Source organism: Erithacus rubecula (assembly GCF_903797595.1).
Source record: "Erithacus rubecula genome assembly, chromosome: 1".
Taxonomy (NCBI): domain Eukaryota; kingdom Metazoa; phylum Chordata; class Aves; order Passeriformes; family Muscicapidae; genus Erithacus; species Erithacus rubecula.
In genome coordinates, this window is record NC_136658.1 from 36736406 (window position 1) to 36763417 (window position 27012).

The 27012-nt window shown below is 44.0% G+C and overlaps 1 protein-coding gene and 1 long non-coding RNA gene across 2 annotated transcripts in view; one reads left to right on the plus strand and one right to left on the minus strand.

Moving 5' to 3' along the window:
• The window catches only part of MAML2 (mastermind like transcriptional coactivator 2), a 205390-nt gene that overhangs the window by 131061 nt on the left and 47317 nt on the right, over positions 1-27012 (minus strand). The gene's annotated exons all lie outside the window — the stretch shown is intronic.
• Positions 21518-25280, plus strand: LOC306808587. Its single transcript, XR_013776074.1, has 3 exons — positions 21518-21672; positions 24162-24291; positions 25180-25280. It is a non-coding gene; the product is annotated as an uncharacterized lncRNA (long non-coding RNA).

Consider the following 27012-nt stretch of genomic DNA (forward strand, 5'->3'; position numbering starts at 1 on the left):
TGTGCTCAGTAGAAGTGATTTCATCTTGCATTTATACGTATGTGAGCAGAACTAGGTTTGTTCTGCTGGTGTTCTCTGATTCTCCCCTGCATGCTCTGGTCACAGGCAGGGACCACAGTTTTGCTATCTCTGTACACAGTTTTCCATACAATACAGATCTCTTTTCAACAACATTGTGTTCAACTCTACTTACTTTCACAGTGTGATGGGAACAGGGGTAGGAGTAGGTGTACAAGACAATGACATAAAACATTGCACTGTAGCAAGATTCAATTACAGCAACCTTGGTGCCTGAGTCAAGCACTGCTCTCTTCAGAGGGCAGAGATGTGCTTCAAGAGACTGTCACACAGAAAGTCCAAAGGTGACAACATGGGCCTGACGGTCTGTAATATACTTACCAGTGGGTGCAGCTGAGCATGTGTGTGTCTTGTGAAGTTTTATTGTCTGGATAACAAATTACACATCAGGATGTATGAAAGTCACAAGCATTATACCCTGACTTTATAGGTCTGGCAGTAATGTATGCATTTGGATTTAAAGCACTTTCTTGCAAGTTAAAACCCAGCTCTACTAAGAATTGGTGTAATTCAATACTTCCTTTGAAAAACCTCCCATAGGAAGATTAGAACAATCTTAGTGATTACAGTCTATCTAGGGTCCACAGATGCCACTAATCTATGGAAATTGTGAACTCAAAGGATTTATGTCTAAATGTGATTTTAAAACCACTACCAAATCTCCATCATGTTGGGTTATTTTTTTAATTATTTCTTTCTTTCTGCTCTCTCTCTCCCTTCTTTCCCCCTGCCCCCAGACTGGATTTCTGTAAGTGGCTGCAATGTCTGTCTGGGGGACAAACAGTCACAGGCTGAACAAGAGCCTGCTTCCTCTGTGGCCCATGGTGTGTGTGCACCATCCTCCACAGCAGTAGCAGCAATTGCCCCAGACGAGGGCTGGACCCTGGAGCCTGTCTGCAGCCCTCACCCTGATGAGAGGCAGCTGTGGACAGATTTTGGTTTATTCTGTTTAAAGAACTATCATGGACTCCCACGTGAACGGGAACGTAAAGAGAAGTCACAAATCAAACCTGAACTGTGCAGGCCACTTAGGCAAAAGCTATTTGGGCCATATGTTTTGCAGGTTAATTTCATCGGAATAGTAAATTGGTTGAAATTAGAGCCAGATTTTAGAAGGCAGCACCGAAGATGTGTCCCTTCAGCACGTATGCATGTGAACTCAAATAAAGGGACAGACCACTCCAAACCTGCAGAGAGGCTGGGTAAATGGACATGCACATGCAGGACACAGGGGTGGGCATGTCCCATGGCCTTTGTGTTTGGTGTGCTCATTTATAGCCCTGCCAGGTGACTCCTCTGAGTCTGTCTCCAGAACTTTTGACCTGGGCACCATCCCTTCCCTGTATGGACACAGTTTTTACTTCCCAGCATTGGATACTCCACACACAGATCCTTACGTGCTGCGGTGGGCATACATCCACAAATCGTTAGTACAAACTTTTAAATTACAGGGCTTTCAAAGTACAACAATAACCTTGTCTTCCCAGCCTGTCCAAATAAACTATTGCAGATTACAGTCCTGAGTTTTTGTCATGTTTAAACAAATACATAGAGCACCAGAACTCTGCAGTATTGCATTACTGTGACAGCCAGCTCCCAGCAGCTCTCCGAGGCAGAGCAACCACTGATGGGATTCCTTGCCCACCAGCTCCCCTCTCACCAGCTCAGAAGATGCAGATCCAGCAGGTCCTTAATCCAAACCAGGGTTTTTGTTTTACAGCTCCGGAATAAGGAGGTTTTGCTTACCCCAAACCTGGCTTCAATTTTATCTCATTTCCATAAATAGCACAAGGAACCTTTGGCAATGTTTTGCCACATTTTTCCAGTGGAGGACAGGCAAAGACTCAAGGCCAGTGCTATATAAGGGTATCTGAACAGTGTTTCTTCTGCCTCTTTGCACCTAAGAGCCTCTCATGTCACCTGCTCAAATGCTTTATCCTCTTCTGCTTTTCAATCCGTATTTTCGAGCTGTCATTCCCTTGTGTTTCACCTCACGTCCTCTGAGTTTCCACCTCCATTTTGTCACTTAATCATGTAGGCCTCTATAACCTCTCATTTGCTTATGGTAAATCTGGCATCTTTAGTAAATCCAGACTGTTTCACTCAGGGGGCACTTTCACAAGGACATGTCTATACAGGCAGCCACCTCTGACTCGACAATACATTTAATCCTGTAGCTGTCAAACAAAAGGTGATAAATCATCTACCTCTGATCAAATAGATCCTGCCTCTTTTCATTCAACCCTTAAACTTCTCCCACATTACTACGGATGGAGTGTTGGATTGGGCTCTGGTTATGGACTAAGCTATGGACTAAACTTTTCAACTTAAAAATCATCTCTCATCAGCAACATCTAAACCCTGTTTGCTTAATCTGTGCTGAATCATGGCCTGAACAAAGTGAGATTTGCTTTGTTTGGTTTCTCTGAGTTTTTGAAGGTGGTTCTGTGGGGGTTTTTGAGTGGTTATGAGGTGATTGGTTGGGTTTTTTGTTCTTGTTTTTGTTGTTTTCATATGCTTGGAAGAAGGAAAAGAAGCCTAAAAGGTATTCTTGGATCAAAATCCTGCCATAGAGCTAGGAAAGGGTTAAAAGCATCTCAGAGAGGGAAAAAGGAGGCTGCTCTGCCGAGCAGCCCCTGCCTGCACACAAAGCCCCATTGAGCCGGGGCAGGATGGGGCAGGAGGGGTGTGCAGAGCAGTTGTAGCTCCACAAGCCCCTTCTTTTCACTGCAAAGACCCAGCAAGCCCCGTTGGCAGCTCCCGCCGAGTTCGCAGGCTCTGCCAGCCAACTGCTCCCTGTTTGTTCCTTTTTCTTAAAACAACAAGGCACACAGGGAAAATAAATACAAAAAGCCCCCAGTATGTGCGTACATTAAGCTGCAAGAGCTGCTGCTCCTGTCCAAGGATTTAAAAAAAACCTATGGTTTCCTCTACCATGCTAATTTGGCTGTGTTGCACCTGCAAAGTATTTTTTATTCCACCATCTTTCTTAAACACAGATGTACATGCTGAGCCAGGAGCCTTCAGAAGTGCTGTGTTGATTTAACTCTTTCCCTCTGGCCTCCAGTGATTTCAATAACATCACTCATGCCAAGGCTGCATGCTTTGAAAACCCCTGCTCTCAGGTGCAGGGTCCATGGACTCCAATTTGTGTGCCTAAATTTTAGCTACCTACATCTACCTCTTGCCTTTCAAATATAGGTTGAACTATACAGCCCATAAGTTTTGATTTCAATAAGCCTGTTCACTACCTATAAAAAAAATCAGGCCACTGGTTTTGAAGTGCTCAGACATGGATTCAGGCCCCAGATGCTCAAAAACTTGAGCTTAAATTTAGAAATCTGCATCTGTATCACTGGCAAAGCGTTTTTATTTTTGGAAGCACTGAGCCCCAGCAGCTCCCATTAATTTCAGTAAGAGCTGCTGGGAGCAGAGAGTCTTGGAAAACTCTTCTAGGGAAGCTGTGCTAACATTAGACTCTTGTTTTCAAAAGCATTGGCTTGAAAAGAAATGACACACAATCAGGAGGAAGGAAAATGTTTGTTTAGCCTTCCTATTTAATAAAACCGTTCCATGAGCAATGGATCTGGTAAACTCCAGTTTCTTGAGGAATGGTGCCCAGTGTCCTCAAAATCCCACCACCAAAAGGCAGTCTGCACAATTCCCTCTAATATTGCCAGCCTGTTTAGTGGGACAAACTCCCATGGCCAGATCCTGATGGCTGGCTGTGCAGCTGGCTGCTGCCACTGAAAACTGAGTGACAGCTGCCTTTCCTCCAGGGCCAGCTTAATTTCTTCCTCTTTCTTCTAACCAGACTAATTTTCATGGAAACTGCAGGAACTTATGTGTTGCAGACCTTTAACCTTCTATCAAATTTGGTTGAAAAATTGCCCAGAACTTATTACGGACAAGAAACACAACTGGATGAGATTTGTTTCCTTAGGAATGTAGGCTAAAAGGAAAAACTAATCAGATACTTGTGGATATCTGAACAATTCAGGCAAGAGAAATGAGTTATAGATAATAAAAAAGAAAACTACAGAGCAAAAAAGGTTTATAAGGCTGTGAGAAATTAATGGCAATTCAAAGTCTAAATGCAAGCACAATCCTGAAAAAAGGCATGGAATAGACAATATGTGGCATTTTCTTTCATTTTAACCTGTCCCTGTATGAGCTAGGTGAGAGTGGTGGTGTTTGTGGTTCTTCTAGGTGGAAAGCACTTAGCTCACATGAAATGTACAATTCAAGAAATAGTTACATGCAGGTGACCCATCTTTGAACAACCTGCAGAAGTAGCTAAAGAGCAATAATTCACAGCAACTCCAGGATCCCTGCCATGGGTTCTGCAGTAGTTGCAAAGTGTGTGGTGCCTTCTGGGGAAGAAACAGCCTAACAGGAGTCTTTGTAGATGGCATTTGCTATGCTTTTAAAACAGTTATAAATACAACTCCAAAAGCCATAAATTCCATCTGTGTTCACAGCTGAAGGAAACACCACTAACTCCATCTCATCTTCCATGAGACAGGAGATGTCAGAGAAGAACACCGTGATTTTCTAGAAAGCAATAAAATGAGAAAGAGAAGTACATGGCAGGAGAGGTTCAGGTATTTTTATAAAAGGAAGCCTGGGGAATGAAGCCTGTAAGGTTAGTGGAACTTCATTGAAAAATGTAGGAAATGTCCCATCTCAGGAAGGAAGAGCTGTGAGGCTGAATCCATGTCCTTGTATTGCTCCTCAAACCATGACAGCTCTGGATGCAGTGTCCAGGACCTGCTTTTGGAACAGGCACCAGCAAGTTACAAGATGGGAGAAGTTTCACTCTCCTTCCCCTTTTATCTTTCACATAAGAAAAAATTGGTTGTAAAATTTTGGTACTACATCTTTGTAACAAGAGATAAACAGAAGTTTGTATATGTCGACATAAGGGCTCAGCTGCCCTTGCTGGCAGGAGATGTCATTAACCCCTTTGGCTGCAGATAGTGATGCAGCAGGCAGGTTAACACAGCTAGGGGGATGGCAGTGCTGAGAGGGTCACAAGAAAAACACAAGGCAAGCCCTGGACAGGCTGAAATAACATGCAAGGGTGTCATCAACTTCATACGTGACCTTTCCAAGCTCTCTTCTACAAGAATTGTGGAGGAAATTCACCTAAGAACACATTTTTACAAATCTTGCAGCCTTTCCTTGTGACAGCTCTCAAATGCAATGCCTCCAAAGCACACAGGATGGCTGCTGGGGATGGGTGTCCCGGGTGCCCTGGCTGAGAGGTACCATGCCTGCTGTTACAGGGACCCTGATGGGGCTTCCCTCATCTCTGCCCACCTGCTCACTGCACTGGAGGGAGAAGCTGGGGAAGCTTGTGGACAGCTTCCCAAGCTTTAAGGCTCCCTGAAACCTTTAATTTTGCCCAACAAATTGGAAGGATGCAGTAAAAGGTAGCCTGGGGCTCGCAGTGGCCAAGGCTCTCTAGCCAGGCAAGAGGCACCCCATCAGCAGGAAGCCAGCAAATCCATCACCAGTGAAGCACTGGTGCCTTTGCTACTCTTCTCCTGTGTTTCTGATCAAGAAATCTAGTGTCAAATCTGTCAATAAACCCACAGGAGACCTCAAGGCTCCAGTTTCTGTAGCTGGACACATTTTAATTCCTCTCTAGGTTTTAGGTTAACAAATTTTACATTAAATCTGTTAAGAACATTTTTCCCCATCTTCTCTCATGGCAGTGAGGTGGTAGGGAACGTGAGGAAGTCCTGCCTCACTGAGTTTTCCTATCTGCCCACATTTGTTCAGTTTTGTGGCAACATGGGAGAAGCTTTGACCAGTCTCATGTCACTCTAACTAGATTGCTGAGAGATGTTCAAAGAAGACAACTGAAAGAACAGACAACGTGAAAATTTTCTAACTATGGCAACAGACTAAAATTCTGAAATGGGTGCTGAAGTACCACAACAAGAAAAAAGGGCTATGCAGCAATACAATATGACAGTAAATTCAGAATGTGACCCCAGGATTTTGTCTCATTCAATTTTCACAGACAATCCTCATAGCATAGGGTTAACAAAGAGCACTGAAATACAGACCGATCCTTTCTCTTACTGGGGGCCTGCACCCTGCCATCCTGATTTATTTCTTATTCATAGGGTGAAAAACACCCATTGGTTTCAGAAGATGTTTCAGATCAAAGACTGAGGCATTTGTGAGTAGATTTTCAGTCCACGTATTTTACACACTTCTGAACGCTAACAGCAATGCTGTGACTCTGTCGGGATACACGCATTTAAACCAGCATCAAAACTCCTTTATGGGCAGGATTTAAAATGTTGAATACATTAGAGAAGAGAAACGTTTGCACTGTGTTTCTTATTGTTGGTTGCTTTTCTGTAAGTGCTTTCAACACCACCAAATTAGTCCAGAAGTGGTTAAAAGCAGCTAAAGGCAGCTTTGGAGGACTCAGTGTCAGCTGGCATTCTAATGAGAATTAGACAATCAGAAATAGACAGCTCTGAGGCCAAACAATTAGCCAGACAATTAAAAGGCTCTACTGTAAAGGGTTTTATGTGGGATAGGATAATGCAGCTGCAATATTTGTGCTAATAAGCTAGACGGATAAGAATGAAGTTAATTTCCCTTCTCAGCAGCTAAATGAACAGATTGCTCCATTTTAGCCTAGCCCAAAAAGACAAGATTTTTCCCTGATTGGAGAAAAAGGTAAGAGAAAGAAATAAAAATGTTCTATCCAGTCTCTGGCTGGATAGTCAACAGGTGTGGAGCTTGCAGTGGTCCAGCAGCAAAGTCACCCTGCTCTTCTCTGTCTCCTGCTGTCTGCAAATGACACTTTCACCTGGGTCACAGCTGTCTCTACCCTGGAGCTGGATTTTTCTAGAAATTCTGGAATTTTTTTCTCTATGTACAGGATAAGATTAAACACATCTATTTTGATATTTTTGATAATATTTTTCTCACTACAGATCAGAGGTATGACAATTTAATGTGAGAAAAGAAAACAGGAAAGAATATAAACACAAGCTGTCACTACCCTAAAATATACATGTAAGTTTTTTATATTTGGAGAAATTGTAGTGTTTTAGCACCCCATGGGGTGCAGAGAATGAGCCTCCCTATGGAAAACCTCCCTTCATGGTGGTATCCCCCTGTGAAGGCCATACACTGAACTATGGAGATGACACAGGTGGGAGGCCAGAGTGACTGCAGAAACACGCCTGACTCCAGAAGGCTTATCTTTCCCTATATTCTGAAATCTTATACCTCTCTAAACCCATAGCATACCAATGACATCTCAAGAGGCTGCCAAAGATCCAAACCTCATTATCCATCCAGCTTTGCATGAAGCTGGCCCACTTACTGGAGCAACATCTCACACTGTTATCTCCTTCAAGGCAAAACCCTCTGAACTTTAACATCCACCCTGGCTATGCAGAACTGCACCCAAACCCCAGGGCCCAATGCAGATGATATAATCTTGGTTCAATGGGACTTGGTCCATTCCCCTAGACATCATCCTGGGCAGCTGGCTCCAGGTGGCCCTGCTTGAGCAGGATTGGACCAGGTGACCTCCAGACCTCAGCTACTCTGTGACTATGTGGCTCTGTGGTGTGCCATGAACCAATAATACAAAACACCACTGAGACTTCCAAAACTTTCTCCTGCACTGAGAAAGTTGCATGTGGGAAGGAGTGCTGGGAGTTTGTGGAGATTTGTCTGGGATGCCCCTTGAAAGCATAGACATGGTGAGGGCCATTGGAGGTTTCAGATCCCTCATCCTTCAGGCAGAGCCTGCTGTCCCACTTTGCATTTGATTACTGGCTTCTGTGGTACACGTGTTGCTATTTAGCAGAAAACATCACCAAAACAGTGAAAAATGAGCTATTTTGGTTTGGTGGCTCCTTGCAGTTACAAAAGACCAGATGCAAGTGTCATGCACGGGATAATTGGTTCCTCAGGAAAACAAGCCACTTGGATCACAAGCCACTGGTCCATATTACAGTGGGACTCACTGTTGTTTTTCTGCTGTGATGGCAGTGGTTTTGTATCTTTGAGGCTTACCACACTTGCACAAGATAGGTCAGATGTGGTCAGCTTTCCACACTGCCCCTCTCTCTCCTCCCTCTTCCCTCAAAAAGCCATCTATCTCAAAGGGCACGTGACAATATCACAAACTCAGAAGCAAATGCATTTACAGTGCATTGGCATGACTCAGTTCAGTCTATAATTACCACATTATGGCTTCAGCCAAGCCATTTCTCCAATAACACCCAGATGCACCAATTACTTCTCCTCTATAATGAAAATAGATGGGAAACAGGTGACAAGCCCTGTTTGCAGCAGAGGGAGGAAAAGAAAGTTTTTCCTAATGGAAAAATGGCCCTGGTAAGAATCTTCTATTAGAAGAGTATGATGAAGCTACACTAAAGCCTTTGCTCTCTGCAGATCTGATATGGAAGATCACGGAGCCAACTATTACTTTAATACAGGCATCTGCATTCTTAATCAACTTTCTTTTTCTTTTTCTTAAAAAACTTTCTTTTTGGCCACTGGAAACTGGAACCATGTGTTTGAGGCTGTGCTCCCATATGGCCAGACGTGGCACCATGAACTCTGGCCAAGTTCTGCTCTACCAAGTGCCTCACTTTCCAGACTGACCCTGAGCAACAGGCCCCTTTGGAGGGTCAGCTGTACATTGGAGTCCTTACCCTTTCCCTACCCTGTTTTTAATAAGATTTTTTGTATGACTGCTCCCTGGTGCTTGCTCTTTTTCTGAGCAGGCACACATGGAGTCGAGGATCTCCACGCTCTGAAGATCACCAACCAGGAAAAGCTGCAGGGCCTCAGTTACCTGAGGCAACCTGACACCAGAGACCAGGGCAGGAATGTAAGATGCAAATAGCTTCCCCGTGGATGACTGAAAATGGCATTTTTGACCAAAAGGTCTTTCTCAATAACCACGGTATCACAACATTCTAAGTAAGCAATTTTGTCCAAAAATTCCAGAACACATCAAAGCTCCTGGAAAATAGGCATCCTCCACTTGAGATCATTCTGCATTTGCAAACAGGAGAAGTTTTGCCAGACTGGTGTGCAGCACACTGCTGCCTATGAACCACAGCACTGGAAGAACAGTAGCTGCACACAGCTTCATCAAAGAGCTTCAAGGATGCATTTGCTCTGTCTGGGATATACAACTGAAAGCTACTTAATTCTGATTTTGTGCTTCATGTACATAACACCGTCTCTAATCACAGTGAGTTATAGTGATGTAGTGCTGGTGGAGAGGCAAACAGACTTACACTAGTCTGTAAAAGAACAAATTCTTTAGAATCATAAACAACAGCCGTTGTCTCCCAGCAGAGTGAGGGCTTTTTCTGCTATGACTTCATTAAGATTACAAATGATGCTATAGCACTTTTACTGGTATGTGGGAAAGTGTCAATCACATATGACTAATAGACAGTTGTTAATCATTTACACGATTAACGTGTTAGTGCTTCCCCCCACACTGATTCAGTCACATTTGTCAACTTGCTTTTGTTTATTTTATTTTAAGCAGCTCTTGCAACAAGATGTGTGAAGCAGCACAGTTATCTAAAGGACTGAATCACAAGTCCCCTGTGAGCATCACTGAAGGATTTCACTGGAGATGAGGGTGCAGAACTCAGGCAATCAGCAGTGGTTTCTAGATGGGTTTTGACATACTGCCCGTAACCAGCTGAGACCCAAGTCCTCCTGAAATCATTGGAAGGTCCTGCATGGCTACAATTCCACCCAGTAATATCCAGGAATGTCTGTTACTCCAGGGTATTTACTACAAGGAGGCCAAGCTGCCCAGCTTTTGTTTTCTATCGAATTTAGCTGTGATTTTCTAGGTTTCCCCATTGTGTGGCTTTGGCTTCTGAGCCCATCTGCTACACTTCAGGGTATGTTTTCGTTGTGGTGCGTGGGCTCTTGGCTCATTAACATGGTGTTAATGGAGTATGGCAGCTAGAGCCTTCCTCCACTCACTGATAAGATGCTCCTTCCAGAAGGAGGTTTGCTCACAGCAGATTCAGCAGCTGAAGCATTTATCTGCCATGGAGTGTTAATAACTGTTGGGTTATAATTACCAAATCTCAATATTTACAGAAAACCAGCCTCTCTATTGTGCAGCTAATAGCACAATCCTGAATGTACAAAATGCCAATTTGCTATGAATGAGGAGCTGCTTGCTAAAATTCAAAAGCAATTAAACTGTAAGCAGTAGCTGACATTTAACAATTGCACTGTTTGCCAAGGAGCCACCACTCACTGGGCGTAATTCAGGCAGTGAAGATGTTTTATGGGACAGAAGGACCTGGGGACCCTCCTCCCCAGCTACACCACAGAGAGGATTAGTGCATGCTATGCCTCTGCTGGGAGAATGGAAAACTCAAACCATTCTCAAACCTCTAGCCATAAAGAAGAATTTTTTTATTATGAGAGTAGTGAAACACTGGTACAGGTTCCCGAGAGAAGTTCTGGATTCCTCACTCCTGGAAACCTTCAAGGCTAGGTTGGACAGGACTCTGAGCAACCTGGTCAAGTGAAGGATGTCCCTGCTTTTTGCCATCAGTTTGGAACTATATGACCTTCAAAGGTCCCTTCCAACCAAAATCTACGCTTCTAAGATTTGAGAGGCTTCAAACAGCTGGCTGGCAGCAGATCCCACCACACCCTCTTCAGCTCTTCTGATGTGGGATCAGGTTGTGCGCTGAAAGATTAGGCAGCTCCTCTGTTTTCTGCTGCTGGAAGACAGGAAAGGTTAATTAATTTCCCCTGTCTTCATTCTGTAACTCAACTAGTTTAGTGTGTAAATCCAAAAATGTATGTTGTGTCTTCTCTGCATAAGTAAGGGATCTGGTCTTCCACATCTGATCAGCTTTCTCCTATCAATAATTATACTGAACATTGAATTAGACAGAAATTGGGAAATATTTTTTAAATTATTACTTTTAATACTTACAATTATTAATACAAATTAATAATTATTATTACTTTCCACTCCTTGCGCAGTAGAAAAATCCACTTTTGTTAATACTCAAAGAAGTGAAAATATCTATTCAGCTTGGGTTGAGCAGAAAAATATACATCAACTTAAAATGAAATTTTTAAGTTGAATTTAGTTTCTCTGGAATGAGTTTTCTTTCCTCCTGTATTCTATTATTGCAAAGCTGAGACAAACTGCAAAACAAAACTTTGTTTCCCAGTGAAAAAACAAACCAGTTATTTCAAAAATGTCGAGATACGCCTGTTCTGCCATCACTAAAACCACTTGCTAAATTTCACATGTATTGTTGCAAAAAGTAAAAAAGTTTTAGTTGATTCAAAGCACTTTGTTTTTTTTCAGCAAGGAGAATCTGTGCAGTGTAATTTCTTCCTAACTTCCAGAAAGCAGCCTTTATCCACATTATCCCAGAGCACCCTGGAAGTCATGGCTGCAGGGCTTTCCCCAGTACATTGATACAATGAGAGGGTCACCTTTACAGGGGATTAAATGGGGCAGAGAAAGCCTGGCTGGCAGTCACAGCAGATTTATGGATATTGTGCTTATCAGCCAAGGGCTGGGGCCTGCACAGGACACACTGGGTGCAGGATGAGGCCCTGGCCACCAGCAGCCAAGCCATGCTGCAGGGCAGGGAACCTGGCAGAGGCTGTGCTTGTGTCCTCATCCCTCCCCAAGAGCCTGGCCAAGGGGAATGGAGGGCAGCTGGTACATCTTGGTTGTTATTCCTCAGCTTCAGTCAGGTCCTGTGTTTGTCCTGAGAAATGTAAATCCATTTTGTGACCCTAAGCTTTAGGTAGCTTTTGCAAACCCTCTTTTCCATTCTCCCTGCTCTCCTACAGCCTTACACCAAAGTGCTGTGCTCCAGAAGTAAATCCCAGCATCTGACCCTTTCTGACAAGGAGTGGTGTGAGGATAAGCAGTTCCTGTGCCTACTCTAATTTTTTTGATAGGAAAAAAAATCCACTTTTGCTAATACTCACTACAGCTAGGGATAAAGTTCTCTATCTCTCAGCACATTTGGTAACTATTTACTTAACTAAATGGTGAAAAAGAGAGGCCTCAATTCTCCAGAGTTGCCTCCCCCAGCTTGTTTATCACTGTGTTGCAATGGTTCTGTGGTTGTGAAATCTTGAGCTGAAAACTCAAAAGGAAATTTCTAGTGACAAGTTTTCCTTGAGGCTGTAAACAAATAGAATTCATTAGGAGCATGGGAGAGAAGCAGGAACCATCAAAATTAACACTTGCAGCATGTACACACACACACATACAAACACACCAGCTTGATCTAATGCTCCCTGCAATTGGTAGGAAACTGACTGCAGTGCAAGTGACATTGTATTTTCAGCCTATTTCATCTGCCATGCCCTGAAAGTGCTTTATCCTTTCTACACCTGCTTGTGCATACTCCAAAACATGTCTCTCTAGAAGTTCTCAGGTGTTTGCTGATAGGCAAAGTATTTGTTTAAAAGAAAAAGAATGAATAATGCTTTAAAAGGAAGCTTCTGAGCCAAGTGTACTAATGGCTTTTTACCTGTAGCACCAACAACTTGTATATCCTGGATTCATGTTAAAAAGCGTGCTGATTAAACCATAATATTATGTTTTGATCTAGCCTACAGCTGAATGAATTACTGGCAGGAAACACAGCTCATGAATTCAATCAAAAATCCTTTCATTTGTCACAGCCGCTTCCTGTCCGTCTTTTAAACATCTGCTTCTCTTGTTCACGACAGAAAAAGTCTTTGTTAAAATAATAAGCATTTATTCTCTCAAATAAAGTGTGCAGCTCCTCAATGAAACACACTTTCCTCCCCACTCCAAGTTTATTTTATATATCTTTAATAGCTTCCTCACACTCCTCTCTTTCTTTCTGCTTTGAAATTCTGGAAAATCTCAAGCTGACAAAAGATGGCACTTCCAAAGGGTGAGCTCAAGCTGCCCCTGGGTTTTCTGCCAACGGGATCCAAAGTTTGGGATGCTTTGCTGCAATCCCTGCCAAGAACCTCTCCAGCTCCTTAAATGGAAGCTACTTCCTCCCTGAGGAGGACAAGCAGGGAGAGGTGTTTCTCCAAGGTGCTTGCTGTCCCATGCATGTGAAGCTGCAGCTGGGAGGAGCATACACTTGTGGAAAGTGTCACCAGTCCTTTCTCATCAGCACCTGAGCATCACAGCTCCTCCTGGCCAGAGGGTCAGGCTGGGAGAGAAACACAGAGCAACTCTTTCCTTAATTTTCCATTTCCAGCCATTGCAGTGACTGCTTGGACCATGGCTCTTCAGTGAGCTATTTGTGCAAGTGATAGCATCAGTTGTGCAGTCCCCTCCAGCTGTCCTTAAGTGTCTTACAAATCCACAATCAACACACTGGGGTTTATGGGCAAGTTAGACACTATCAGCAGCTCCAAAGTTCTTTATAAGCATCTACAAGGAAGAACACCAATCTTCCAGATAAGTTTTAAATCCCTACTTGGATGCAAACCTCTTTCTGTGCTAATTACTTCTTAATAATTAATTACCTACTTCCTGCAGCTCTTCTGAAAGCACTCTGTGTGCTCACTTCTAAACTCCATGATCCTTTGCCCAGCATCAAAATGGAACTAAATCTATGGTGAAGCCTAAGACTTGTCTAACAAACCTTAATAGCAGCCAGAAAAACCATCAGTGGAGGCATCAGGCTGGAAAGTTTGGGGTTGGAGAAGAAGCAGCTGTATTAGAAAAAACAGAATCTACAAGGATGATGGCAAGATGGCTTACCCTGTGTGCCAACCCTGTGCCTCTTCCTAAAGCTATCCAAGAAAGGATGCCCTGAGTGACTGCAGTGGGGAGAGTAGGGACAGATGGCTATCTGTGGGAAGTGAAGGGCTCTTCCCCATTCTCAGGAGCTGGAAAAACCAAACCAGTCCAATCAACATATTTTCATTGTTTTTTGCATCATGTGGACTTTCAAATGTGAGACATGACTGAAAGCTAAGACTGTGTGTGAAATAGGCTGATGACAGACAGGAGCAGAAATTTATTAGGGAGACTTGCATGATGCTCTTCCAATGCTCAAATGACTAGTTTTAAATTTCCAATTTCTCACTGGACTCTTCTTCCAAAAAAAATTATTTTAATGTAATCTTTCTGAAACATAGATTACTTTTCTTGCAGGAGAATCTCACTTTCACTCTGATTCTTTACGACTCATCTCATGATCTGAATAATAGTGGTATAAATGTTATGACAAACTTAAGAATTTTAGTCATGAGTCAGCCCAAAGGTCAATCTGTCTCAGTGTCCTACCTCCATCTCAGACTGAGTGAAGGTACACGGGGAAGAGGACGGGAATGTGATAAACACATAGGAATAAGTCCTTTGTATTTTCCATCCATTGCCAGATGTTTCTAGTTTAGGCATCTCCTGAGACAGAGCAGGGGTGTTTACACTTCATGGCTGTCATTCTTTTTTTTCCTTCCCGAGATACGTTTAATTGCTTTTTACCTTGCAAACTGTTAGCAACACAGAATTGTGTGGGAGTGAGTTCTACAGTTTAACTGCAACTGCTCCTTGTGTTCATCCAAAGCATCACCATCATCGTACAGAATGCCCCATAGGTCTTGTGTGAAAAGAAACAGCCAAAATAATTTCCAGCAGACCTGCTGGAGGGCATTCATGGTTGTCAGCACCTCTATACTATTCTTTCACTCCCTTTTCTGACAAGGGAGTCCCAAATATGTAGAAATTGTCCTATACTTCAGGTTATCCTCACAACTTTTGGTGCCTTTTTATTTCTCATATACCCTTTCTGAGATGGAAGGCAGAACTAGCAAATTTTATAGTTCTGGTTTTTCCCTTTTCCCTGATAACTCCTGATGTTTGATTTGTTTTGCACTGCTGTCAAGGAACAAGAGGCTGTTTTCACAGAGCTATTACAACTCCTGGATCTCATTCCTGAACACACACAGCTAACTCACAGTCTATCACAACTGGCATCTACAGTTAGGAGTTTTTCCCATGCACAACACCCTGTGTTTATCTAAATTATCTGCTTTTTTATTGCCTCACTACAGTGAGTGCAGTCAACTTTGCAGTCAACTTTCATTTTTATTACCCTTAATAACTTGCTATCAATAGCAAACATTGCCGCCTCACTATCCACCCTCTTTTCCAGATCATGGGAGATAAAATCTTCAGTCCTGCCCTGAGCCATTTCTCCCCTCATCTCAGTTACAATGACAAACCCACACTTGTACTGGTTGAACTTGATTGGGAAAAGAGGTTGTGAAAAGAGATTTTCCACTACCAGAACAGCATTGCCAGATGTGTCCACACTAGGAGTACTTTGGCAGATTAAGCTCACAATATTTTCGTACCAATAAAAAGAAAAAAAAATCCTCTCATGGTTTACAAGCATCCTTCAGACTCAGTATATGAAACCTGGGGGTGAAGTGCATCCCTCGCAAAGGAGGGGGACAGTTTAAACAGGGAGATATCACAGTACTGCATCACTTGTAATACTTAACCTTGGGTTCAGGTTTAAATCAGGAGGACAGTTTCTACTAGTCAATGAGAAAAGAGCTTCTCCAGAGATATAAATTAAGAAGAAAATGGAGCTGACAGAGAGCTTTGGAGCACGAATTATTCTCCGTAAGTAAATAAGCAGATGGTGTTAGAGCTTCTGGTGCAAATCCCCACATGGCCACACTGAGATTTCTGTGATGGTACTTGGATGGCATCTGAAAACTGGATACTTCAGATCTGCATAATCTTTTTGTTCCAGTTGACCCAAGCTGGGGCACTTGAGCATCCCATTTTCCTGCCCTCTGCATTATTTGGTGTCCAAGGAGTGTGGGATAGATGCCCGAGTGCAAGGCTTGCATATGAAGAAATCCCAGACAATATTAACCTGACTTTGAGCTAGAAATGATAAAAGATAAAATGGAGCAAGAGGGGAGCCTGGGTCAGTGTCCATTGACCTGCTGAACTGCAACAAGCAGGCCTGCACAGGGGCTTTGCCTCTTGGAAGCTGCAGGTGAGAAGATCAGAGTTCACCAGACAGTGCCAGGGTAGGAGGCTGAGCCATGCAGTGACTGCATGAGGTGAATCTTGAGCCAGTAGTGGATGCTTCATAATGGGGCACCTGTCACCTGGTGAGCTGGGAGCCTCCCATCCCTCCTCTTCTCTTTTTTTCCAAAGGAGGACATTAAATGCAATTATCAGGCATCAGGTTTCAAGTAAACCAAAGTAAGCAGGTTTCCATCCAATGCAAATTAAGCTGTGGGACTCATTGCCTCAGCTGTTGCTGAGGCCAGAAGTTAAAACAAACTTGCAGAGGGAAAGAAAGTCCATTGGAATTACTAAACAGAAAGATACTGTCTGCGACTGAGGAACTCCCATCCCTACAACTGCATCAGGAAAAGGACTGTGCCATGTTTGCCTGCTTTCATATGTTTTTCCTCCAGCATCCACTCATGGCCAGAACTAGGACAGGATACTGGAGTTGACATACTCATTTCAGACCCAGTATAGTTATTCATCAGCTGTGTGTAAAAGTCCTCATTTTACAATTGTGCATGCTGTCATTTTACAATTGTGTGTGCTCCAAAAAGTGCTCCTGGCTTTTAATTTTGAAGGTTCAACTAACAGACCCAGGCAAAGTAAACCCTCCAAAATCTGATTTGTCTAATGCACAAGGTTCCAGATATATCAGTGATGCCAGTGTTTCTCCTCCCATGTTGTTCCTGTGCAGTATATCATCTGATTAAAGAAGGCAATGCAATCCACTGGAATGAGGGCTGTGCAGTGCCAGGGCAAACATGGCAGATTTAGAGCATGCAAGAGTCTGGCTTTTTGTACCAGACGTAAGTATGTCAGACTGCAGTTCAGAGGTGACAATTCAGACTAAAGAATTACTCTCCCTCTCTATTAAGCATCTATTTTGCCTCACTAATTGTTAAATGCCAGAAACTAATTTTGTTTCAAATTATCTTTAATACCATGAATTTTTAAAAAGGCTATGAAGCTCCTACGCTTCAGGATCACAACTTGACACCCAATTCCCATCTGTCTCCTATTAATAAAAACAATCTAGATAATCTACAGTCTCATGTGGAAAAAGATATTAAAAACTGATGAAAGTGATACAGTGTAGACCACCAAGCAGTCAACAGCATCTTAACAGTACCCATCTGACCTGGTGTCTAGGAATAATTGAATGAGACCAACTATGTACATCGACAAAGTGAGACTCCATTTCACAAGGTGTAGGGGATGATTTGTTTGAGTTTCAGACCACTCCAAAACTCCATGTCCAGGCATCAATTACATGGGCAGTCTTGGCTTCAGATACTCATCCTAAGTGCCTGAGTGAAAAGAGACAAGACCATGCCAGGAATAGTTTGGACGAGACAGGACACACACGCATGATGAAGTGCAAACTGGACCAGCATCTACACTGCTGTCTCCCAGGCATGCACTTCAGCAGGAATTTCAGGTGAACCTTATCAACAGGGCATGTGTGAGCAGCTCCAGAGATTTCCTTGTGTGATCTGGGTAAAGCAGATGCAGGTAGACTGCAATGGAGTGGCTGGATGCCCCAGCAATAATCCTGCAAGTTGGAAGCTTTGGACTTGCAGCCAGGGATGTAGCAGAAGAGTGTTGGAGTCAAAAGGCTCAAGGATTTTCAGCTCATCCCTTATTGCTCAAGCACCCTGGGCCTGGTGCTGACCCACTTCAGGCCACCAGAGAAACCTTTTCCACTCCAGGAGAGGTCGCACCTCCATGTATCCCCACAAGCTCTCCCTTCCCTGGACACACTACACTATGCTGACTGCAGAGGGGGAAGAAAAAACAGTTCAGTGGATGAAGAAAAGACTGATTTCTCATTTGCAGCTCCTAGAAGAGATGGGTACAAAATAGGAGACCATGAGCAAAATCTGCTGCTGAAGCACAGCACCTTGAAGTATTTCCCATCACCACCTGTGGAGCTCACTTTGCTGTTGCTAGGGCCCAGGGTGCCTGTTGCTGCTGCTGCTTCTATAAATAAAGTTTCCATTCCAGGATAAACTAAGCAAGCAGTAGCTGATTTTTAGGAAAATATCCCCTGAATTCACAGCGAAACAAAGGACCTCCACATCCCCCTGCCACTCGGGCAGCCCAAATGCAGGGAGTGAGCTTACACAGAGGAAGGCAGCTGGGGAAGAGCTCCATGGTGGCAGGCAGGGACAGTCCCTGGCTGCAACCTGGGGCAGCCTGTCTGCAGAGCAAATGGGAGCTTTCTGCAGACATGCAGCTGGTTCCTCATGCCGGGCGGATCACACGCGATTGTTGTGTTTGGAGAATTCCACTGCATATAATTATTCCTTTGATCATGTTAAAAGAGCAGTCACCGTGCACTTGAATCGTGCCTTTGCTGGGAATTACCAACTAGAACAGGGAAACGAGGCTGTGAGAACAACCAGTCCAAGGAAAGGCCTCTCTTACAAATTCATCTTTTATTCTTTTTTTTTTTCTTTTCAATTTGTACATATTTCAACCAAACTGTGCTGCTGTCAGGACAAGCAAATTGTTCCAGGAACTGCTTTCATTATTGTTAGCAAAGTGGAAGTCCTGTGCAGTGTTTGCTTTTGGCCCAGGCAGCTGCCCAAAGACTGCACTTCAAAGGTCCCTCCTTGACTCACATTGCAGCACCACCACCTTGGTTTCCTAGCCACAGTCTCCTCTAGCTCAGGAACTGCTTATCCTTGCAATTCCCCACATGGTTTGGGCTCACCAACCATCAGTGACCTCAGTCATGTGCAAGTATCTTGCAGCAGAAAATGAAGTGTCTAAGGCAGCTGACTTTCATTACCTCACTGAGTTGCTAATCTATGAGGACAGCTTGTAGCTAGCAAGTGTCAAGGACTGGGCTTTCTAGTAAAAAAAACAAACCCAAAAACTAATAGGATTTTCCTGGAGGATAAGGAAAGCTCCCTTCTGGGGAATTCTCCAATGTCCAAAGGACTCAGAGTCAACAGAAGTCAAATGCTTTCAAGTCCCTGGCAACAAAGCCAGGAGTCCCTAAGTCCTATCAGCACCTCACATCATGGTCTATTCCAGGTAAACACTGAGACAAAAAAAACTTGAGCCTGGATTTAGTGCACAATGCTTCATTCCTACTATCCAGCTATGAGAAAGAGAAATCAGTGGCTCTGGCTCTCAGGGCTTGCCCACTAACCTCCAAGGCTTGCCTCTGACACACTGGCACTCGCTGCACGCAGCCACTGGAGAACAGTAAACCAGACAGGCACACATTTCAGCTCGAGCTGCCCAAATCCAAGCCAGGCTGGGTTTGACAAAGTAGCACTGACTCCATTAAGCTCTTTAGGGTGTTCTGAGGCTGCCTTCTGTTTTTGCTGCCTACCAACCCTGCTGCTTTAGGGCATGACTCTGTTTTGTGCCTGAGTTTGAGCAGCTTTGCATTCGGAATGCTGGCGTGTCCCCCTGGGCTGACGGGCGCATGAGCTCTAAGGCCACTGTGGCCTCTGCTACAGTCAGATCACTGCAGACATTGCTCTGCTACTCTGCCAGCTCCTGGCTTATATTGACTCCAATAATTAATTGCTTTTTTCTATTTTTAAATATGAAAGGGTCTCTGTTTGGCTGTCAAGTGTAGTTATTGCAGGCATGAAAGAGACAGTTTTTAGCTAAAATTTTTCCAGAGGTTGTTTGGGATTTGTAGAGTACATCTAGGGACTGCATTTCTCTCATCCTGAGTACAGTCCCTCAGCGGCTTCATGAAGACTTGCCAAGTCTCACACAGTTTCACCATCCCTTTCCCTGCAGCATGAGGGCTGGGATGGAGCACCATAGCCCTGGGTGCTGTCTTGGCTGAGCCGCTGGAGCTCTGTCCTGAAACACTTGCCTGCCTTGAGAGGTGGATTTTTCCTGATCATAAATCTCATCTTCCGGAAAAAGCAAAATAGGTGTATTTCATCTCTTTGTGCCAGACTACACTTGAGGGCCATGAAAGCATCACCATCCTGATATGGGAAATGTCTCTATGGTGGAGAAGCAGCACAGGTGTCAGCTGGAGTCACAACAACACCTGCTTGTCTTTGCTGAAGCAGGATCACAGTTGCCTCTGGGGATGGTGGTTTAAACTGTAGCTTTATATTTTTTCTGATGGGATTCAAACAAATGTAAGCCAGCAACTTTAAAGTAATGGGAACAACAAGATCAGGCTGCCAGTGTGACCTGGGTTGACTGGAGGCTGCAACAGGGATGAGAAGGAGAGTGTAGGAGCGAGACAAAGCCTTCACAGCCCCTCCCTCCCTGTTGCTGTTTATTGAAAGTGTTACTTGGGCGAGTACTTAAGGATATTCCTGCTGTATAAATAAAAAAATAGTGAACTTTACTATTTTTTTAAAAATTCATCTTGACTTGCAAAGTGAGTTGACCACAGACTAGCAGGCTGCTTACCTAGGCTACCTTGACAACTCTGTTTCTCTGTCTGGAGAAGCACTGACCTTGCTGCATGGTGCTTGCTGGGTTAGAAACCATCAGCAATGGCTTGGGGATCTGCTTGGGCTGTTGTTGCACGTTCCACTGCACGTTCCACTGCAGTGACAACACCAGCTTCTCCTGGCATGTTGTCATAGTGCCAGCCAGGTCGTGCCATGGACAGCCATATGACACTACCTTTCACCAGTGATAGCCTCACTCAGACATTTAGAGAAAATGCCTCTCCAGAAGCAGCTGCAAGTTGCTGTGCCTACCTCGAATAAAAGGCTGAGGTTAAATCAGGTTTGCTAGCTCATGTTAGCCAAACCCAATGGAAGACAGACTCACTTTTGGTAAACAGATGTGTCTGTTTGAGATATTTACCACGCTGAGTGTTTGACTCTGTCAGAGTCACTGCCCTTATCCAAACTGGTGGATAAAACAAGCAAACATGCCTCGGGCATCTCAGTTCACTGCCTGGCATCTCAGCGTGGAGCAGCCTCCATGTGTCTGTCTCAGCCCTGGGCTGCTGGGATGCCTGTGGCTCGGGTATGTGCTGCCTGCTGGAAGGCTAGGGAGAAATAATCCAGCAGAAAAGTGGGGATTGATGGCACCACAGCACAACTTCCTAGAGCCAGTCTTTCAGAGTGAGGGTGGTACTCAAGGGGCAACTCAAGTCACTCAGACCTGACGTTTCTCCCCCCATTCAGCCTCGTGTTAGGGGAGAAGACAGGGAATAGAGCCATAGCTGAGCTATCAGGAAGTCACAGGGACATCCATGGAATGCACAGATTCCCCTCTCTTTCTGCATGTGGCATTATGACTCCCAAGCACATGCCCTATGGTTCACACCAACTAAAGCAGGCTCCAAAGCTATTGCAAGGTTTTGGCAATATGATAGGGGAAAATTCCTCCTTCCACTCTGGAAAACTTGGCAGCAGGCATAGGAAGCCGGACACACCACAAAAGCAGCAATCAAATAGTTTTCTTAATCAGGGCTCACTCTGTAAGAGCTCCAGCAGGTTCCTGCATTTTGCTGACTGTTTTGGAGAGCTGGTATTGGTATTTCTCAGAAATCTGGAGAAAACATCCAGCAAGTATCAAGGGTATGGATATTTCTTCATTTATGCACAGTACAAAGGATGTCCGCAAGTGGCAGTGTGTGATACCTCTCTCTACCCTCATCTGCACAACTCAGGAACAATTCCCACACCAGCAGTGGAGTCTCACAGCCTCTCATTTTCTCTTTGCTTCACCCTGACTACCGAGATGAAGCAGGAACTGATAGCAGACCTCATGTTTTTTCACTGAATACTTCCCTTCTCAGACACTTATGCAGAGACCCACAGAAGCCAAAGCCAATAGTGTAATAATACCTGTGCAGCACTGTTGAGCAAAAGGTCAAAATCAGGTTCACTGTATCACTCATGCTCTCTGTCTGAGGAACTGAAGGTAGTTTTAAAGATTATGTTAGGGCTTTTGGAGATTTATGATATAATTCCAGGCTGTCTATGGGCTTTCTCCCCACCTTGTCTAGTTGCCTACAAATTATAATAAATTGGAAACACCGAATGCCTGAATATCTAATATCCAGGGTCCCTGACACAGCAATGACTGATGTTTGGAGTTTTACTTCTCAGAGTGAATAATGTCAATGTGTGTGACCGCAGTCAATTTATCACTGTGACAAAGACCCAGCTATAGTGATTGGGGACAAGAATGTAACAAACCCCAAAGTTTTTAATCCTGGATGCAAATCTCCACTCCTATTTCATGATGTTGCACTGTTATAAAATGGGAGAGCTGACTCTACAGCTGGAGACTGTGATTCCATTTTGACCTGCTCCTCCTTCTCTTCTGGCTGGATTTTTAACTGGGAACAGCACAAGACCTTTGTGTATTTTGTAAGGTATGCACTTTCTGAACCAAATTTTGCACCATGCTCTTCTCTCATCTGCACCATGGTAATTCTGGAGTGATTCCATATCTTGTTCACTAACACGAGAGAGAAATCACTGCAATATGTCTGACTCCCCAATATCATTCTACCTTTAGGGTTGGAGCATGGTGGCTTTCACAAGTAAATAAGGATGTTGCAAGAAAATACAAATGTTGACTCTGGTGAGAGGATTGTACCTACTAAACAAGTCCTCAGCAATTGACCAAATCTGTAAAGTACCAGAGGGAAAAAATTTGCTTCCACACAAACAAGAGTGATATTTTCAAACATGTATCTAAACTAAAAAAAAAAAAAAAAAAAAGAAACCAACAATCTCAGGAGCAGCACAAAACATCCTTTGTTGCCGGACGTGAGAAAAACACTACAGTTCTAAAAAAAGCCATAGGAAGGAAGTGGAAGAACCTCAGAGGCGAGTGGGAGTGCGAAAGGAATGTGACTGCATTTTTCCCCCTCCCTGCATGTAAGCTCGCTGTTTGCAGGCAAAGGGAGAGCTTTTGGGAGAGTTTTACTATTTGGGAACTTTGCTGTTCAGAAGTGCAGTGCATATTAAAGTAACTGACTTGTCTGTGTTGTCTTTCTTAACTTTGCAGTTAAAAAGCCAACATCCCAAATGAGTACTAGGTTTAGCATCCAAGTCTGCTCTTAGTTCTACTTCTGCAAGCTCAAAAGGATCTAATTTCTTCTGATTATATATTATTGCATTTGAATTTTACCACCCTGATGCCCCCATTCCTTTCAGTATCCTTGCTATATCCAAACCCAATAAAAGAGGGGAGCAAGTGCTGACAACTTTGTCAGTGAAACATTTGGAGACACTCTGAATTTTATTTTGTGTAGCTCCCAAGCCACTAAGATTGCCAAAAACCAAGCAGAAGAAAACAGAAGAGTCATTTGAAAACAATGTCATGAAAAGGAAATCAATTTAGTATGCATTTCTGAGAGTAATGACCAGCATAAAAGAGAAAGAACTCATGGACCACAATCTTAAGAGGACTTTATGTCGTACTCTGGCAGAGACTTTTGGGCAGAGTTACAAACACAGAGTTACTGCATCTTTAAAGCACATATCTGGACCATCAGGCCAGAAAGTAGCATGATGGCCCTGAATAATGAATGACTTGCTAAGCCACAGTCCCTGCTGCAGTATGTCTCCAAGAGACATGCATTTGCTGAGCAGTGCTATATGGGCCCTATTTGCTTTACCTGAGAAAAGGGCTTATCATTTCAGCATGAATTTGAATTCTCTGGAGAGCCAGCAGTAAGAAAGAAAATTTGTGATGTTGAGCTGAAATATATGAAAAAAACAAAAAAACAAAAGAGTCTAAGATAGCTAAAATCTCGACTTAAAATGCTTTCTTTGTTTATTTTTAAGTGATGTTTGTCATCCCACTGCCTGGCTAAATGTTGCAGTAACTGTGATAGAGCCTGAAGTTTGTTTTATGGAGGGTGATGTAAACACTGAAAGGCTTCACCTTTCACATTCCCTCTTTGCAGCACGTTCCCACTCTTTCCAACAAGAAATATCTTGGGGTTTGTACCATTTCTCTTTACTAGCTGTCCATTATTAATGAGGTCTGCATGAGAACATACTTTCTGTTTTGTTCTAGAGCTTGTTTTCTCCTCCTTTGCCCACAGCCACTCTGTGTATGTCTGCACACTGCTGCACAGAGCAAAGGCAGCCAAAGGGCACAGGGAGGACAAGAAGTAGTAGCAACAACACTCCTGACAAGTCAAGCTAACCATCTGTCTCCTCCTTCCCAAGAAGGTGAGAGAAAAAGCATTTTTGCTTCTCCATAAAAAATGTGACAGAGCCCTCACATACCCCATGGCTACAGTGGCTGCCATGCTTCACATTCCTGCTTGCTAAAGATTTGCTGTTATCCCAGTGTTAACTTGGACGAGCTTATCTCTGTGTCCAGCATTTCCTGTGGAAAAGCATGAACCCAACTGCTGCCTTGCATTGAGCAGAACCTTTTATGCTGGTGCAAAACAGGTGGGAAAGCATATCCCACTAAAAGACTTCTCAGCTATGTCTGAACAGCAGTGGGGAACAGGAACCTCATGTCTTTTTCTTACTGTGGGTTCCTCCAAAGTACTGAGACCAAGCAGGGGTCCCAAAGATGGCTTGCTTTAAGCTGAAGTTTTTAAAGTTACTTGGGTAAGTGATATGAGACCCCATGAAAATGGGAATAGACCATGTTTTACAGCTGTCTGGTGAGACAGAGTAAGGCAACACCTTCCATCTTACACAGGCAGCCAAAGAGAGCTGAAAGATGTGCTTAAAGCACATGTGGGAAATCTGTGGCAGAGCAAAATGAGTCATGACTTCCAAACCAGCAGGATAAGTCCTTTCTGACATAGGTCCTTCTTCCCATCCTTCATAACAAAAGCCTAACTCAGACCCATGGCTCTGGGTCCTCTGCACTGACCCACTCTTCACTCAGGCCTTTCTCAGGGGTCGTCAGAGCTCCTGGATTTTGGTGTGAAATTCTCAGTGTCAGTAGTTGAGAGCAGCTCAGGGCATACAGATGCCAGGGTGATGAGTTCCTTCCAAACATACTGACTGACAGTTCCTGTGGTTCTGCTTTTTTTGTGTGTTTTGTTCTTTTTTTTTTTTTTTTTTTTTCACTGCTTTTAACGTGTGCAAAACCAGCCCTGACTTTTCTTCAGGGACATATGGACAGGGACAGGGACATATGGAACCCTGATGGAGAGCTACAGGAGGACAATTCTGGTGGAAAGTAGAGTTACAACTCTGAGCTGTGATTGAGGAGCTCAGTTACCAATTCTGTCTTCATCTTTCTGGGTTATCCTGAATAAACCTCAATGGACTGGATACACAGCTCCTCTGTTTTCTGTTGTTGCCTTCAAAGTCTACCAGGTTTGAATTCAGGTTTCTCTCTGGCTATGGGTGCCTGTCATCATGTCATTACATCCTATCACCAAGCCCAAGAAGAGATCCAAGCTGCCTGCAGAGGAACCACTGGTCCCTGCACCACTAATGAAGAGGGACAGGCTTGACATCTCACAGGCATTTCTAGAAGGAAATGTGGATGCTTCCTTCTGTTTTCAGCCCGCTTGCTCAGTGGGGCAGCTTTCTTCCACTGTAGTTCTGCAGCTCTTCCAGGTAGCAGCTCTCTCCCACAGCCTGTGGGACAGCAGGAACTCCCCCTGGGCTGGGGGCCCACCATTCCTGCTGTAATGCCGAGCCTCATAGCAGGACGCTGCCTCCGTGCTGGGAGGCAACACCCACACACGCAGGCAACGAGCTGGGAAAATTCCTCAGTGCTCCTCCCGTGGCCCATGTGTCCCAGCTCTGTGGCAGAGATCTGTGGGGGCCTGGGCTGCTGTGCACTGCCTTCCCTCCTCCACCAGCCAGCAGGGCCAGCTCGCCGTGCCGCTGGGATGCGCCTATGGCGGGATAAGGCTGCCCCGCATGGCCGGCTCCTGCCGGCTCAGCAGCAGCCACTCAGAACACGGCTGTTCCCAGAAATCACTCCGCTCTCGCGTTCATGAGATCACTCTTCAGAAAACAGCATCAAAAGTTAGATCAGATGTGCTTTTTACCGTGGGAAATGCACTGCGATTTGTCATTTACAGGATGACGGTGCAAAGAGCTACGTGCACTCTTCCCCTTCACTTTCCATCTCCACTTGGGTGAATGGGGTGTTTTCCCTGTGCCTTCCACCATAACCAGAGCTTGTTTTTAACTCACTGGCTGTCACTGTGCCTGTTTGGTGACTTGAAGTGCTAACAACAGCTCGAAATTGGCTGTTACAAAGCTGATACTCGAGTTACTACCAACCAATTCTGGTTTTGGTTCCTGCTCAGGGGCGCTGAGCGAGGTGAAAATGCTGCAACCCATTACCCAACCCCTCAGTTAGCCCAGGACATTTTTTTTGTTTGTTTTCTTTACAGCAATCTCTTGAGTGGTTGCAGAAATGCAAACAGAAAGCGCTCCTGACAGATTGAAAACAATTAGGAACGTCTCAGAGTCACTGGAGCAGAGATTTTTGTTATGATAATAAAGAATGTTCTTAGCTGGTGTATTATTTTAAAAGGAGAAAATTAAAAAGAAATATATCATGAAGGAGCTGACAGTGCTCAAAACCCACATCCTGTTGTTATCCATGGGCCTGGTACTATATACTGCTGGCAGCTGTGAGATGAACTTTCCCATTAGGCCCCTTCCAAGCCCTTAACCCTGACCCAAAGGGACCTTCTTTCCCTCTTTTAAAGGGAGAGAGAGAAATCAATCTCCCTGCTGATTCAGCTGTGGGCCTCTTATGTCCAAAGAATATTAGCACTGCAAAAAGAAGAAGGGAAAAAAAAAGTGCAGATTGAAGTTTTTTTAATGATGTGGATCAGTGATATTTATGGACTAAGGTTCCTATCCCTGGGACCCATTTGATGCAATCAAATTACTTTCCTAAAGCATCAAAGACTCAGATTCTAAACTGAAACCCCTTGTTTGGTCTTAATTCCT